The sequence below is a fragment of the Heterodontus francisci genome, chromosome 6 (assembly GCF_036365525.1).
Source record: "Heterodontus francisci isolate sHetFra1 chromosome 6, sHetFra1.hap1, whole genome shotgun sequence".
NCBI lineage: Eukaryota > Metazoa > Chordata > Chondrichthyes > Heterodontiformes > Heterodontidae > Heterodontus > Heterodontus francisci.
This window is the reverse complement of record NC_090376.1, coordinates 118,377,566-118,392,266: the sequence shown is the minus strand read 5'-3', so window position 1 is coordinate 118,392,266 and position 14,701 is coordinate 118,377,566.

The following is a 14,701-nucleotide window of genomic DNA, read 5'->3' as shown; positions in this document are numbered from 1 at the left end:
CCAGTCCTGTTAAGGTGTAGCCCGTCCATCTTGTACAGGTCCCACCCTCCCCAGAACCAGTCCCAATGCCTCATAAATCTGATGCTTTCCTGCTACACCAATTCTCCAGCCACGTGTTCAATTGATCAATCCTCCTATTCCTATGCTCACTAGCACGTGGCATTGGGAGTAATCCTGAGATTACTGCTTTGGAGGTCCTGCTTTTTAATTTATTTCCTTACTCCCTAAAATTTGCTTTCAGGACCTCATCCCTCTTCCTACCGATGTCATTGGTACCAATGTGGACCACGACCTCTGGCTGTTCACCCTCCTCCAAAAGGATGTCCTGCAGCCACTCCGTGAGATCCTTGACCCTGGCACCTGGGAGGCAACACACCATCCTGGAGTCACGTTCACTGCCACAGAAATGCCTGTCTAATCCTCTGACTATCGAATCCCCTATCACTATTGCTCTTCCATTCCTGTTCCTCCCCTCCTGTGCAGCTGAGTCACCTGTGGTGCCACAGACTTTGCTCTGGCTGCACTCCCCCAAAGAACCATCACTCTCACCAGAATCCAAAATGGAAAACTGATGAGAAAGCAAGATAGACTCAGGGGACTCCTGCAGTACCTGCCTGGTTTCCTTAGACTACCTGGCAGTCACCCATTCCCTCTCTGCCCGCATGCTCTTAACCTGTGGTGTGACCACCTCCATAAACGTGCTAACCACATAGTCTTCTGCCTCGTGGATGCACCACAGTGACCCCAGCCGCTGTACAAGTTCCGAAACCCGGAGCTCAAGCTTCTGCAGCCGGTGACGTTTCCTGCAGAAGTGTTCATCGAGGCCACATGGTGTGTCCATGAATTCCCACATACCGCAGGATGTACATTCCACTTGGCCAAGCTGACCTGTCACACCGTAACTTTAAAAACTATTTATTATAATTAGAATAAGTAGAATAACTTACCCGTTACTCACCAAACAGCTTCTTCCCCTGCACTGAAATAAGAGCCAGCTACTGGAGGCTGAAAAAAGATAGAAAAAGAAAGGAGCACCTCCCTCACCTAACTCCCTAACTCACCAAACTCCCACTTTATACTCTGTGCACTTAAAGCGGCACTCAGTGCAGATAAAGCGCCACTGAGGAAGCCCTGATTTTACACTTTCTGAAATACAACTGATTCAAGCTTCTGAAATCCAGTTTAAACCAGCTACCTAAGTAACTAACTGCAGCTCCTCCCAGAGATTGTATACCCCTGTTTTAAGGCTAGATTAAATTTAACTTCTGTTAACTTAAGGAGTAATATTTAGTTAACTGCTAAATTGAAGAAAAAACTAGACTTTAGATAGAAATTAATCCTTAAAACTCCTTCTCACCAGATGCAGCAGCTCTCAGTGCCCCATGAATTGAAACCCCTGCTTCCCGCACCACTGTTTGACCACACGTTTAATTCTCTAATCTGCTTGACCCTATGCCAATTGGCATGTGGCTCAGGTAACAAGCCAGCGATTATTACCCATGAGGTTCTGCCTTTCGATTTGGACCCTAACTCCTCTGAAAAGATGGAAAAGGCTAGGGTTGTTTTCCTTGGAGCAGAGAAGGCTGAGGGGAGACATGATTAAGGTGTACAAGATTATGAGGGGCATTGATAGGTTAGATAGGAAGAAACTTTTTCCCTTAGCGGAGGAGTCAAGAACCAGGGGGCAGAGATTTAGGGTAAGGCGCAGGAGGTTTAGGGGGATTTGAGGAAAAAAATTTTCACCCAGCGGGTGGTTGGAATCTGGAATGCACTGCCTGAAGAGAATGTGGAGGCAGGAACCCTCACAACATTTAAGAAGTATTTAGATGAGCACTTGAAATGCCATAGCATACAAGGCTACGGGCCAAGTGCAGGAAGATGGGATGAGAATAGTTGGGTGCTGGATGGCCGGCACAGACACAATGGGCCGAAGGGCCTGTTTCTGTGCTGTATAACTCTATGGCTCTATAACAGACAGTGCTTGGAGGGACAAAGGGGCTATTCCCTGCTCAAGTTTAACCCACAATGGACATTGAGCACCAGGTATTGTGTATAAGAAGAGACATTCCAGGGTCGGCTCAGGCAAGAGAATCCACAAATAGACATGGTCAGACCAGCTAGTCACATGACTAACCTGCTTGGTAACCTGGGTTTTTCTGAATTGTACAAAGAGTTTGAACTCAGGAAAAGACTGTTTCTGGAGTGAGAAGACCTCTCCTGTTCGCTCCCATTTCTTTCTCACAAGCCTCTGGATCCACTGAGGATACATGAACTTCATGAGAGAAAAGTCTCCTACGTCAAACAAGGTTTAAGAAGAATACTGGGCCCCAACGAAACGCAAGACCTACATACAATCAAGGACTTTACAGCAAGTTCGAAGAACAGTAACTGAAACCATCTTGAGATATTGCCTCAAACTTTTCCACTTTATGACTTTTGTTCTTTTCTGTCTCTATCTGCATGTGTGGGCACGTCGCGTATCCCAAGGCATTAACCAAATTAGAGTTTAAGTTTAATAAAGTTCAACCTTTTATCATTAAACCTAAGAAAACCTGTTTGGCTGGTTTCTTTGCCTTATAATTGGAAGTTAGTGAGCAAGAATTCACTAAGGGGGAGCTAAATAAAAAGTGTGTTTAAAATAAAACCCTGTTACGGTAAGACCGGGTGAAGGCTGAGAGGGAACCCTAGACCCCTTTCTCACCTGGTCGTAACAGCTGACAGTGGGGAGCATTCCCAAGGGGAAATCTCCAAGGACCGAAACCCACTCACAGACTCTGACCAGCATCAAACGGTGCAGTCTGAAAGCCCAGCAACAGCACAACTATGCCGCGTCTTCACTTCTGCTCTCTAGAGAACCTCCAGTACCAAAATGAGCCAGAACAGACAGGTACTTCCATGAGGACAAGTCCTCCTCCCCCAACAAGTCCTTGACCTTGAGCCCCAGGCCTTCAGACGCAGAGGATGAGGAGAGACAAAGGACATGCAATGTCCCGAAGAGGCAGAGGAGGAATGAGTTGAAGCAGTGTTGTTGGCTCTTCGAGATGAGGTGCCGGAATTTTCCAAGAATGACAAGTCCTTAACAGTGGTCATCCTGAGAAAAGCAACACAGTATATTAGCAGGCTGAAGGCAGAGCAACAGAAACTGAATGCAGAGAGGGAGAAACTGCAGAAATAACAGCAACAGATGAGACACAAAGGCCCGGAACCAGAGTTGTCAAATCACTGAAATGATAGATGGACTTATAAGCCTCTGCACTTGTAAATTTCACAATCTTTATCCTTATACCTGTAATCTCTATCCGGTATAACTAATTTTGATGTTATCTAATTTTATGTGTGGGCTTCGCCATCAGAAACTCTTTGCTCAGCATGATAGAGTCACCCTCAAATGGCTCGGAACACATACTGTCCATCCGACTGTTCACCGCCTCTGGTCCAGTACTCCTACTCAGCATCTATGCTCCAACACTCTGCTCCCGACCTGAAGTTAAAGACCAGTTCTACGAGGACCTCCATAATATCATTAGTAGCATTCCTAATACCGAACGTTTGTTCCTGCTGGGGGATTTTAACGCCAGGGTTGGGGCCGACAATGACACATGGCCCTCCTGCCTTGGGCGCTATGGCATTGGAAGGATGAATGAGAATGGACAGAGACTGCTGGAGTTGTGTAACTATCACAACCTCTGCATCACCAACTCGTTCTTTCATACTAAACCCTGTCACCAGGTTTCATGGAGACACCCAAGATCACGTTATCGGCACCAGCTGGACCTCATCGTCACAAGGCGAGCCTCTATAAATAGTGTCCAAATCACACGCAGCCTCCACAGTGCGGACTGCGACACCGACCACTCCCTGGTGTGCAGCAAAGTTAAACGCAAACCAAAGAAGCTACATCAGTCCAAGCAGAAGGGCCGCCCGTGCATCAACACTAACAGAATTTCTTATCCACAGCTGTTACATAGGTTTCTAAATTCACTTGAAAAAGCCCTTCAAAACACTCCTACAGGGGATGCAGAGACCAAGTGGGCTCACATCAGAGACGCCATCTATGACTCAGCAATGACCACCTATGGCAAACGTGAGAAGCAGAATGCAGACTGGCTTCAATCTCACTTTGAAGAGCTGGAACCTGTCATAGCCACTAAGCGCATTGCACTGTTGAACTACAAGAAAGCCCCCAGCGAGTTAACATCCGCAGGGTGGAAGTGTCAGTTACCAGGGGACATAGGTTTAAGGTGCGAGGGGCAAAGTTTAGAGGGGATGCACGAGGCAGGTTCTTTACACAGAGGGTGGTGAGTGCCTGGAACTTGCTGCCGGGGGAGGTGGTGGAAGTAGGTACGATAGCGACATTTAAGAGGCATCTTGACAAATACATGAATAGGATGGCAATAGAGGGATACGGTCCCCGGAAGTGCAGTCAGTTTTAGTTTAGGCAGGCATCAAGATCAGTGCAGGATTGGAGGGCCGAATGGCCTGTTTCTGTGCTGTACTGTTCTTTGTTCTTTAAAGCAGCCTGAAGCGCTGCACAAAGAACAGCCAGGCGCTGTGCAAATGACAACTGGCAACACCTATGCAGTCGTATTCAGCTGGCCTCCGACACCGGAAACATCAGAAGAAAGTATGATGGCATTAAGAGAGCTTTTGGGCCAACCATCAAGAAGATCGCCCCCCACCCCGACTCAAGTCTAAATCAGGGGAAACGATCACTGACCAACATAAGCAAATGGGCCGTTGGGTGGAGCACTACCTAGAACTGTACTCCAGGGAAAATGATGTCACTAATACCACCCTCAATGCAGCCCAGTCTCTGCCAGTCATGGATGAGCTGGACGAACAGCCAACAAAATCGGAACTCAGTGATGCCATTGATTGTCTAGCCAGTGGAAAAGCCCCTGCAAAGGATGGCATTACCCCTGAAATAATCAAGAGTGCCAAGCCTGCTATACTCTCAGCACTCCATGAACTGCTTTGCCTGTGCTGGCATGAGGGAGCAGTACCACAGGACATGCTCGATGCCAATATCATCACCCTCTATAAAAACAAGGGTGACCGTGGTGACTGCAACAACTACCGTGGAATCTCCCTGCTCAGCATAGTGGGGAAAGTCTTCGCTTGAGTCGTTTTAAACAGACTCCAGAAGCTGGCTGAGTGTGTCTACCCTGAGGCACAGTTCAGCTTTCGAGCAGAGAGATCCACCATTCACATGCTGTTCTCCCTTTGCCAGCTACAAGAGAAATGCTGCAAACAACAAATGCCCCTCTACGTTGCTTTCATAGATCTCACCAAAGCCTTTGACCTCATCAGCAGACATGGTCTCTTCAGACTACTAGCAAAGATCGGATGTCCACCAAAGCTACTAAGTATCATCACTTCATTCCATGACAATATGAAAGGCACAATTCAGCATAGTGGTGCCTCATCAGACCCCTTTCCTATCCTGAGTGGCGTGAAACAGGGCTGTGTTCTCGCACCTATACTGTTTGGGATCATCTTCTCCCTGCTGCTCTCACATGCGTTCAAGTCTTCAGAAGAAGGAATTTTCCTCCACACAAGATCAGGTGGCAGGTTGTTCAACCTTGCCCGTCTGAGAGTAAAGACCAAAGTACGGAAAGTTCTCATCAGGGAACTCCTCTTTGCTGGCGATGCTGCATTAACATCTCACACTGAAGAGTGTCTGCAGAGACTCATCGACAGGATTGCGACTGCCTGCAACAAATTTGGCCTAACCATCAGCCTCAAGAAAACCAACATCATGGGGCAGGACGTCAGAAATGTTCCATCCATCAATATCGGCGACCACGCTCTGGAAGTGGTTCAAGATTTCACCTTCCTAGACTCAACTATCACCAGTAACCTGTCTCTCAATGCAGAAATCAGCAAGCGCATGGGAAAGGCGTCCGCTGCTATGTCCAGACTAGCCAAGAGGATGTGGGAAAATGGCACACTGACACGGAACACAAAGTCCGAGTGTTTCAAGCCTATGTCCTCAGTACCTTGCTCTATGGCAGCGAGGCCTGGACAATGTATGTCAGCCAAGAGCGACGTCTCAACTTATTCCATCTTCGCTGCCTCCGGAGAATCCTTGGCATTGGGTGACAGGACCATATCTCCAACGCAGAAGTCCTCGAGGTGGCCAACATCCCCAGCATATACACCCTACTGAGCCAGCGGCACTTGGGATGGCTTGGCCATGTGAGCCACATGGAAGATGGCAGGACCCCCAAGGACGCATTGTACAGCGAGCTCGTCACTGGTATCAGAACCACCGGCTGTCCATGTCTCCGCTTTAAAGACATCTGCAAACACGACATGAAGTCCTGTGACATTGACCACAAGTTGTGAGAGTCAGTTGCCAGTGATCGCCAGAGCTGGCGGGCAGCCATAAAGGCGGGGCTAAAGAGTGGTGAGTCGAAGAGACTTAGCAGTTAGCAGGAAAAAGGACAGAAGCGCAAGGGGAGAGCCAACTGTGTAACAGTCCTGACAACCAATTTTATCTGCAGCGCCTGTGGAAGAGTCTGTCACTCTAGAATTGGTCTTTATAGCCACTCCAGGCGCTGCTCCACAAACCACTGACCATCTCTAGGTGCTTACCCATTGTCTCTCGAGACAAGGAGGCCAAAGAAAAAGAAGAAGAATTTTATGTGTTGTTGCTTGTAGCATACAAGACTTATATTTGGAAAGAAAGGGGATGTTGTATGGTTGCTTTAAGAATGATGTCCCTTTAAGATCTCAGTATGCTAATGAACTAAGTAGCTCATGTGACTCAAAGCCAGAGTCACTCTGCAACTCTAACACCCAGAGGAACGTTTTGAAAATAATTTGCTCTGTACTGTATATAATAGTTTAGCTGTTAATAAAACCTGTTTGAGATCTTCAGCAAACTGACCCCACGAATCTCATTTATGTTGCATCAGACAACATAAAGACCTCATTACAGAGAGAGGTGGTAGTGAGGTAGAGCTGGGTGTCATCAGCATATATATGAATTAGGAGCAGGAGTAGGCCATTCGGTCCCTCAACCCTGCTCTGCCATTTGATAAGATCATAGCTGATCTGACTGTGGTCTCAGCTCTACTTTCATAGAAACATAGAAAATAGGAGCAGGAATAGGCCATTCGGCCCTTCGAGTCTGCTCCGCCATTCATTATGATCATGGCTGATCATCCAACTCAGTAACCTGTTCCCGCTTTCACCCCATACCCTTTGATCCCTTTAGACCCAAGAGCTATATCTAACTCCTTCTTGAAAACATTCAATGTTTTCTGCGGTAGCGAATTCCACAGGCTCACTACTCTCTGGGTGAAGAAATTTCTCCTCATCTCAGTCCTGAAAGGTTTACCCCGTATCCTTAGACTATGACCCTTGGTTCTGGACTCTCTCACCATCAGGAACATCCTTCCTGCATCTACCCTGTCAAGTCCTGTTAGAATTTTATAGGTTTCTATGAGATCCCTCCTCACTCTTTTGAACTCCAGAGAATATAATCCTAACCGACTCAATCTCTCCTCATACATCAGTCCTGCCATCCCAGGAATCAGTCTGGTAAACCTTCGCTGCACTCCCTCTATAGCAAGAACATCCTTCCTCAGATAAGGAGACCAAAACTGCACACAATATTCCAGGTGTGGCCTCACCAAGGTATTGTATAATTGCAGTAAGACATCTCTGCTCCTGTATTCGAATTCTCGCTATGAAGGCCAACATACCATTTGCCTTTTTTACCACCTGTTGCACCTGCATGCTTACCTTCAGCGACTGTTGTACGAGAACACCCAGGTCTCACTGCATATTCCCCTTTCTCAGTTTATAGCCGTTCAGATAATAATCTGCCTTCCTGTTTTTGCTAGCAAAGTGGATAAGTTCACATTTATCCACATTATACTGCATCTGCCATGCATTTGTCCACTCACTCAACTTGTCCAAATCACCCTGAAGCCTCTCTGCATCCTCCTCACAACTCACCCTCCCACCCAGTTTTGTGTCATCTACAAATTTGGAGATATTACATTTAGTTCCCTCATCTAAATCATTAATGTAAATTGTGAATAGCTGGGGTCCTAGCATTGATCCCTGCGGCACCCCACTAATCACTGCCTGCCATTCGGAAAAAGACCCATTTATCCCTTACTCTTTGTTTCCTGTCCGCCGACCAATTTTCTATCCATCGCAATACACTACCCCCAATCCCATGCAATTTTACATGCTAATCTTTTATGTGGGACTTTGTCGAAAGCCTTCTGAAAGTCCAAATAAACCACATCCACTGGCTCCCCCTCATCAACTCTACTAGTTACATCCTCGAAGAATTCTGGTAGATTTGTCAAGCATGATTTCCCTTTCGTAAATCCATGCTGACTCTGTCTGATTCTACCACTGTTCTCCAAGTGCTCTGCTATAAAATCTTTGATAATGGACTATAGAATTTTCCCCACTACCGACGTCAGGCTGACTGGTCTATAATTCCCTGTTTTCTCTCTACCTCCCTTTTTAAATAGTGGGGTTACATTAGCTACCCTCCAATCTGTAGGAACTGTTCCAGAGTCTATGGAATCTTGGAAGATGACCACCAATGCATCCACTATTTCTAGGGCCACTTCCTTAGGTACTGGGGATTTATTGGCTTTCAATCCCATCAATTTCCCCAACACCATTTCTCTACTAATACTGATTTCCTTCAGTTCCTCCCTCTCACTAAACCCTGTGCTCCCCAACATTTCTGGTATGATATTTGTGTCCTCCTTTGTGAAGCTAGAACCAAAGTATGCATGTGGTTGGTGAGCCATTTCTTTATTCCCCATAATAAATTCCCCTGTTTCTGACTGTAAGGGACCTACATTTGTCTTTACGAATCTTTTTCTCTTCACATACCTATAGAAACTTTTACAGTCAATTTTTATGTTCCCCGCATACCCCCATCTACCTCCTATACCCTTTGACTCCCTTGTCAATCAAGAATCTATCTAACTCAGCCTTAAAAATATTCAATGAGCCAGCTTCCACTGCTCTCTGGAATAGAGAATTCCACAGACTAATGACCCTCTGAGAGAAAACATTTCTCCTCATCTCCGTCTTAAATGGGAGACCCCTTATTTTTAAACTGTGTCCCCTGGTTCTCGTCTTACACAAGGGGAAACATCCTCTCAGCATCTACCCTGTCAAGTCCCCCCAAGATCTTACATGTTTCAATAAGATAACCTCTCATTCTTCTAAACTCCAATGGATACAGACCCAACCTGTCCAACCTTTCCTCATAAAATAACCCCTTCATCCCAGGAATCAGTTGAGTGAACCTTCTCTGAACTGCGTCTAATGCAATTATATCATTTCTTAAGTAAGGACGCCCTGTATAACTGTAGTAAAACTTCATTACTTTTATATTCCATTCCCCTCTCAATAAATGACAACATTCCATTTGCCTTCCTAATCACTTGTTGTACCTGCATACTAACATTTTGTGATTCATGTACGAGGACACCAAGATCCCTCTGTACCGCAGAGCTCAACAATCTCTCTCCATTTAAATAATACGTTGCTTTTCTATTCTTCCTACCAAAGTGGACAAGTTCACATTTTCCCACATTATACTCCATCGCCAAATTTTTGCCCACTCACTTAACCTATCTCTATCCCTTTGCAGACTCCTGATGTCCTCCTCACAACTTACTTTCCTACCTAGCTTTGTGTCATCAGGAAACTTAGCAACCACACATTTAGGCCCTCATCCAGTCATTTATATAGATTGCAATTTTTTTTTATTCATTCAAGGGATGTGGGCGTCACTGGCTAGGTCAGCATTTATTGCCCATCCCTAATTGCCCTAGAGAAGGTGATGGTGAGCTGCCTTCTTGAACCGCTGCAGTCCTTGGGGTGCGGGTACACCCACAGTTCTGTTCGGAAGGGAGTTCCAAGATTTTGACCCAGCGACAGTGAAAGAATGGCAAAATAGTTCCAAGTCAGGATGGTGTGTGACTTGGAGGGAAACTTGCAGGTGGTTATGTTCCCATGCATCAGCTGCCCTTGTCCTTCTAGTTGGTAGAGGTCGGGGGATTGGAAGGTGTTGTCTAAGGAGCCTTGGTGCGTTGCTGCAGTGCATCTTGTAGATGGTACACACTGCTGCCACTGTGCATCAGTTGTGGAGGGAGTGAATGTTTGTAGATGGGGTGCCAATCAAGCGGGCTGCTTTGTCCTGGATGGTGTCAAGCTTCTTGAGTGTTGTTAGAGCTGCACCCATCCAGGCAAGTGGAGAGTATTCCATCATACTCCTGACTTGTGGCTTGTAGATGGTGGACAGGCTTTGGGGAGTCAGGAGGTGAGTTACTCGCCGCAGGATTCCTAGCCTCTGACCTGCTCTTGTAGCCACGGTATTTATATGGCTACTCCAGTTCAGTTTCTGGTCAATGGTAACCCCCAGGATGTTGATAGTGGGGGATTCAGTGATAGTAATGCCATTGAATGTCAAGAGGAGATGGTTAGATTTTCTCTTGTTGGAGATGGTCATTGCCTGGCACTTGTGTGGCACGAATGTTATTTGCCACTTTTCAGCCCAAGCCTGGATATTGTCCAGGTCTTGCTGCATTTCTACACAGACGGCTTCAGTATCTGAGGAGTCGCGAATGGTGCTGAACATTGTGCAATCATCAGCGAACATCCCCACTTCTGACCTTATGATTGAAGGAAGGTCATTGATGAAGCAGCTGAAGATGGTTGGGCCTAGGACACTACCCGGAGGCACTCCTACATTGATGTCCTGGAGATGAGATGATTGACCTCCAACAACCATCTTCCTTTGCGCTAGGTGTGACTCCAACCAGTGGAGAGTTTTCCCCCGATTCCCATTGACTTCAGGTTTCCTAGGCCTCCTTGATGCCATACTCGGTCAAATGCTGCCTTGATGACAAGGGCAGTCACTCTCACCTCACCTCTTGAGTTCAGCTCTTTTGTCCATGTTTGAACCAAGGCTGTAATGAGGTCAGGAGCTGAGTGGCCCTGGCGGAACCCAAACTGAGCGTCACTGAGCAGGTTATTTCTAACCAAGTGCCGCTTGATGGCACTGTTGATGACACCTTCCATCACTTTACTGATGATTGAGTGTGGACTGATCGTTGATAGTTGAGGGCCCAGAACTGTAAGGACTCCATCCCATTCTCCGAGTTTCTCCGACACATTTGTTCTGGTGATGCAACCTTTCCCAACAGTGAGAATATTTAAAGAGACATTTAACTAAATATACAGCGACTATATACCCCGAGAGGAAAAAGCTCCACTTCACAGAAAAAACAGCCATGGACAATTCACAGAAAAAACAGCCATGGACAACTAAAGAGGTTAGGGGTAGCATAAAACAAAAAGAAATGGCTTACAAAAATGCAAAACGCAGCACAGATCCAGCCGAATGGAATCGATACAAAGACCAGCAAAGGGTCACAAAGCAGTTTATAAGAGCTATTATAAGAGATTATGAAAGGAAACTTGCAAGGCACATCAAAATCAATAAGAAGAAATTTTCTAGTTACATAAAGGGAAAGCGGGTGGTCAAGATCAATGTGGGCCCACTAAAAGCTGAAACTGGAGATATTGTCATTGATAATGGGGAAATGGCAGACATGTTGAACAATTACTTTGCTTCAGTATTTACAATTGAAAAACAGGATAACTTGCCGGAAGTCCCAAAAAAATTAATAGCCGATAGCAGACAGGGACTTAATACAATTAACGTAAGTAAAACATCAGTAACAAGGAAATTAATGGAACTAAAGAGTGAGAAATCCCCAGGACCTGACCTCGGTTTCCATCCGAGGGTGTTAAAGGAAGTAGGGGAGCACATTGTAGATTCCCTAACTATAGTCTTTCAGAGTTCCCTAGATTCAGGAGTGGTCCCTCTGAATTGGAAAGTTGCACTTGCCACTCCACTTTTTAAGAAGGGTGAAAAGGGGGAACCAAGGAAATTACAGACCAGTTAGTCTGACATCTGTGGTGGGCAAGTTGCTGGAGTCTATAATCAAGGATAGGGTGACTGAACACCTGGAAAAATTTCAGTTAATCAGGGACAGCCAGTATGGATTCATGACGGGAAGGTCATGCCTGACAAATCTCATAGAATTTTTTGAAGAGGTGACTAAGGTAGTGGTCAGGGGAGTGTCTATGGATGTTATTTATATGGACTTCCAGAAGGCATTTGATAAAGTCCCACACAAGAGACTGTTAACTAAGGTAGAACCCATGGAGTTGAGGGCAAATAATTAACATGGTTAGAAAGTTGGTTGAGTGATAGGCGACAGAGACTGGGGATAATGGGTAAGTACTCCGATTGGCAGGATGTAACTAGTGGTGTTCCGCAGGGATCTGTGTTGGGGCCTCAATTATTCACATTATTCATTAACGACTTGGATGATGGCATAGTCAGTCATATATCCAAATCTGCTGATGATACAAAGTTAGGCAGCATTGTAGACAGTCTAGATGATAGCATAAAATTGCAAAGAGATAGTGACAGACTAGGTGAGTGGGCCAAACTGTGGCCGATGGATTTCAATGCGGGCAAGTGTGAGGTTATCCATTTTGGACCAAAAAAGGATAGAGCAGGATACTTTCTAAATGGGAAGAGGTTGAGTACAGTGGATGTCCAAAGAGACTTAGGGGTTCAGGTGCATAGATCTTTAAAATGCCACGAGCAAGTGCAAAAAATAATCAAAAAGGCTAATGGAATATTAGCCTTTATTTCTAGAGGACTGGAGTATAAAGACACAGAGGTTATGCTGCAGCTATACAAAACCCTGGTTAGACCCCACTTGGAGTACTGTGAGCAGTTCTGGGCACCACACCATAGGAAGGATATATTGGCCTTGGAGGGGGAGTGCAACATAGGTTTACAAGAATGATACCTGGACTACAGGGGTTAAGTTACGAGGAGAGATTACACAAATTAGGCCTGTTTTCGCTAGAATTTAGATGTTTAAGGGGTGATCTGATTGAAGTCTCCAAGATATTAACAGGAAAAGACAGGCTAGATAAAGATAAACTATTTCCACTGGTTGGAGATTCTAAAACTAGGCGGCATAGTCTAAAAATTAGGACCAGACCGTTCAGGAGAGATGTTCGGAAGCACTTCTTCATGCAAAGGGTGGTAGAGGTTTGGAACTCTCTCCCACAAACAGCAGTTGAAGCTAGAACAGTTGTTAATTTTAAATCTGAGATAGATAGATTTTTGTTAAGCAAAGATATTAAGTGATATGGGCCAAAGGCAGGTATATGGAGTTGGGCCTCGGATCAGCCATGAACTCATTGAGTGGCGGGACAGGCTCGAGGGGCGGAATGGCCTACTCCTGTTCCTATCTTCCTATGTTGATTCTGACATGTCTTCCTTTTTCCTCAACCGAGGATTCCCCCCCACTGTGGCTGACTGGGCCCTCAACTGTGTCCGACCTGTTTCCTGCACCTCTACCCTCACCCCTTCTCCTCCCTCCCAGACCCGCGACAGGGTTCCCCTTGTGCTCACTTTCCACCCCACCAGCCTCCATATCCAAAGGATCATCCTCGCCATTTCCGCCACCTCTAGCATGATGTCACCACCAAACGCATCTTCCCCTCCCCTCCCCTGTCAGCATTCTGAAGAGATCGTTCCCTCCGCGACTCCCTGGTCCATTCCTCCATTACCCCCGACACCTCGTCTCCTTCACACGTCACCTTCCCATGCAATTGCAGGAGGTGTAATACCTGCCCTTTAACCTCCTCTCTCCTCACTATCCAAGGCCCCAATTACTCTTTTCAGGTGAAGCAGCGATTTACGTATTTCTTTCAATTTAGTATACTGAATTCACTGATCACAGTGCAGCCTCTTCTACATTGGGGAGATCAAACGCAGATTGGGTGACTGCTTTGCGGAATATCTCGGCTCAGTCTGAAAGCATGACCCCGAGCTTCCGATTGTTTGCCTTTTCAACACTCCCCCCTGCTCTCATGCCCACATTACTGTCGTTGGCCTGCTCCAGTGAACATCAACGCAAGCTCGAGGAACAGCACCTGATCTTTTGATCAGGCACTCTCCAGCCTTGCAGACTGAACATTCAATTCAATAACTTCAGAGCATGACTGGCCTTTTTTTAATATTTTATTTTTTAACCATGTGCCTGCTTTTCAGAGCTGCTCATTATTCTGCTGTTAACACTCTCTGTGGACTAATGCTTTGTCTTTCACCACAAGCATTAACACTCTCTTTGCCTTTGTCCCAGGACAGCTTTGTTATTTAATCTCTCCTGCCCTCTGCCCTATCAAACACAATCCCCTTTGTTCTATCTCCCACCCCCCTCTCCCCTTCACTTGCTTAAAACCTAATTCTTTTCTCATCTTTGCCAGTTCTGATGAAAGGTCACTGACCTGAAACTTTAACTTTGCTTCTCTCTCCACAGATGCTGCCAGATCTGCTGAGTATTTCCAGCACTTTCTGTTTTTATTTCACTAAAACACATTATCTGTTCATTATCACATTGCTGCTATGGAATCTTGCTATGCACACATACGGGTTGACCTGTTTCCTGCACATCAAACACTACTTCATTGGCTGTACTTTGGGACGTCCCATGGTTGTGACAGGCGCTAAAGAAATGCAACGGTTGCACATCTCCAATGTTGCAATGGCATTCCGTTCGTTGTGATTGGCTGGCTGCAGAGGAGGCTGTGATTGGCTGGCTGCTGGGTG